Here is a 3,095-nt window from a genome sequence, read left to right on the forward strand (position 1 = left end):
TGTAGCAAATACCTTATGTCATACGTAGGTAGAAAGAACACCAATGTTCATTGTGTCATTATTTTAATTATTTAAATGTATCTTCAAAATAAAAAGACAGATGTTGCAGTGGAGGAGAATTACCTGATTTCTGAGCAAGACTTGCCTGAGTCATTGTGAGGAGCAAAGACCTTCCTGAGTCACCCCTCTAGATGACATGTGCCACTGTAATGGTCTGTTGGACATTCGTGGAGATTTTTTAACCCAGAACATTAGAAGATCTGGCATTTGCGGCCACTCCTGGGTTTACTTTTTGGAGGATTTTGGAGATAAAGGATAACGATCGCACACAGCCGACACTTATTAACCACGATCATCTCTGATAATTAGTTTCCCCCGAAAGATAAAGTTACCAAATAGTTTTTTACTTTTGCAGTAGAAAACAGAAGGAAAGGAAAACATCACGTGCTTCCCTGACCGGGAATCGAACCCGGGCCGCGGCGGTGAGAGCGCCGAATCCTAACCACTAGACCACCAGGGAAGTTACAGCTTGTCTTTTCTGTAATGTACTAGACTACATGTAAAAAGTGTGACGAAACGTGTAAGTAAATCTAGTAACAAGATCGTCTAGTACATTAAACAGTCTCCCTCTTCCCTCTCGGCAGTCGCTAAACTACTGCGAATATGAAAAAACAGCGGAGACAAATGAAGCAATGGGGAAAATCTGAGTATGGCCGCCTTCCCGGAAGATCCAAAAAAACAAAACATAAAAGCCAGCGGCTCCAGCATAGCTTAAACGAAGGGGTTAAAAAACAAAACATATCACATGTCAGAAGTGGGATTCGAACCCACGCCTCCATCTGGAGACCAGAACACCCATAGGCAAGGTACACACCTTGAGTCTGGCGCCTTAGACCACTCGGCCATCCTGACACGCTGCTAAAAGAAGGCCCTGAAAGAGGTCTGTTTTCTGCGGCAGCCTGCTGCTCTGCCCTACGTCACCAGCCAGGCCCGCAGTCGCCAGAACCTCCCGGCCACAGAGCTAGAGAACCGCCTACTGAGCGCCTGCCAGGAGCCACGGAGTTCTGGAGGACTCGGTGTTGTCATGCTCTCCAGACCGCCCCGCCTAGCTGGGCGGGAGATCCAACCCGATCTCCGGAACAAGGACAATCCTGCTAAAAACCCAGAGGGGTTAGTAACCCCCCGACTCAGCAGAGAAAAATAGTAGCAAAGGGAAAGCGCCAAGCTGCTCCCAGACAGGTGACCAGCCACTGACAGAGCTGCTCCCAGACAGGTGACCAGCCACTGACAGATTCAGGCACATTCCTGGCCCTTGCTAGGGAAACTGGCTAGTGGGTGAATACAACGAAAGCACTTGGAAATACGCTTGCTACAGAGTAACCAACAGTGGTTGCTATTGTTTCATTATTAAGGCCTTATTGTCTCAAGCATCTGCATCTTTCAAGGTCCACTCCTCTTCTTGTGCCAAGTTACACAGCTGTGGTAAGAGGTTAGAGATAATGCGGGATCTATGCTAAGGAAAAAAATTATTCATTCATGACACTTGCTAAAGCACGGTAAGAAAGACTATTCAAGGGGTCTATCAAGATAGGTGCGGGTACCATTACACTCGGATCTTGAATGATTGAATTCAACGATTGAATTCAACTGAGTACAAGGTTAGTGGAAATTTATAGCCAAAGAGAGAGGCAGTGAGTGGGAAGAGCAGGCAGTGTCTGTGGATCGAAAATTACTAACGGGGAATTCTGTCTAAACCAGTCTAATAGAGTTTTTGTTGAAGGTAGGCCAGGTTATCAGACATCCCCTGGGGGATAGCAGAGGATGAACAAACTCTATATATTATTTATGTATCTAATCACCCATTATATATTCAGGGTGATCAGATATCAAAAAGGGACATTCTGGCTAAACATATTTAGCAAGATTCTTTCTAAAATTGAAAAATGTAGAGACAAGTATGGAAGTCCAAAAGTCAAGCCTAGTGGAAAAAGAATTCAGGGGCTCAGTTAACAAGAATGCAAAAACAGCAAGAGTGCTTTAACATCAAATGTAAAGTCCCCACTCCTGTGCTCCAGACTGCGTGCCATTCACTCACTCATTCATTTGCTCATTCATTCATCTATTCACTGTCTTTATTGATAGAGCTTGAACAAACACTAAAACCTCTGCCCTGGCAAGCTGACTGCTAGTGAAGGGAACAGTTAGCACAAACAGACAAGTCAGGTAGTGAGAACAAAACAAAAGTAGGGTAATTAATTGGTAGAGTTCTGTTTTTAGATTAGGGTGGTCAAATAAGACCTCATTGAGGTGACTTTTTCAAAAAATAATTTTAAAAAAGTAAAACACATGACTCCCATGAAAACATAAATGATGCACACACTTCAAGATTTTAATTCAACTATTAATGAGGGACATTGTATGATGTTATAACCAATTCAAAGGAGATTTTGATGGGGTTTATTTAAATAATTGATGTTGAAAAGAAATTGCTAACAGATGGAGGGCAGGTTAATATACATAAGAGTATAATAAACTGTAATGTTTAAGGTATGGTTTATACCTCTGGTTTGTTTCTTTCTACCGAGATAAAGTGGGGGCCTCCCTTGACAAATTTTATATATATTGCTATAAATATGAATCTTTGACCTTGCTGCCACACAGAAACCATCTGCATTACTATCAGTTTTCTTCTTCCTCTTCCTCTTCCTTTTCCTCTTCTTCTTCTTCTTTCCTTGTTCTTTTTAGAGCCACACCTTCTAGGAGTCAAATCAGAGCTGCATCTGCTGGCCACAGCCACAACCACAGCAACTCCAAATCCTTAACCCACTGGGCAAGGCCAGAGATTGAACCCACATCCTCATGGATACTAGTCAGGTTCCTAAAGGAAGCCACAAAAGGAACTTCCTCAGTTTTCTTTTTTTTTTTTTTTTTTTTTTTTTTTTATTTTCCCACTGTACAGCAAGGGGGTCAGGTCATCCTTAGATGTATACATTGCCGTTACAGTTTTTTCCCCCACCCTTTCTTCTGTTGCGACATGAGTATCTAGACATAGTTCTCAACTCCTCAGTTTTCTATAAGTTAATTTCTACCCATAC

At 42.6% G+C, this 3,095-nt stretch overlaps 2 non-coding genes across 2 annotated transcripts; both read right to left on the reverse strand.

The window, feature by feature from the left end:
• Positions 1–448: 448 nt before the first annotated feature.
• TRNAE-CUC (transfer RNA glutamic acid (anticodon CUC)) lies at positions 449–520 on the reverse strand. Its single transcript has one exon. It is a non-coding gene; the product is annotated as a tRNA-Glu (tRNA).
• Positions 521–806: 286 nt separating this feature from the next.
• Positions 807–912, reverse strand: TRNAL-CAA (transfer RNA leucine (anticodon CAA)). Its single transcript has 2 exons — positions 875–912; positions 807–852 (listed from the first exon to the last, which is right to left on the reverse strand). It is a non-coding gene; the product is annotated as a tRNA-Leu (tRNA).
• Between the last annotated feature and the right edge of the window lie 2,183 nt (positions 913–3,095).

The sequence above is a fragment of the Sus scrofa genome, chromosome 2, assembly GCF_054392235.1.
Source record: "Sus scrofa isolate SSC_HxYL_T2T_F1_AM1 chromosome 2, Sscrofa_HxYL_maternal_Yorkshire_Landrace_v2.0, whole genome shotgun sequence".
NCBI lineage: Eukaryota > Metazoa > Chordata > Mammalia > Artiodactyla > Suidae > Sus > Sus scrofa.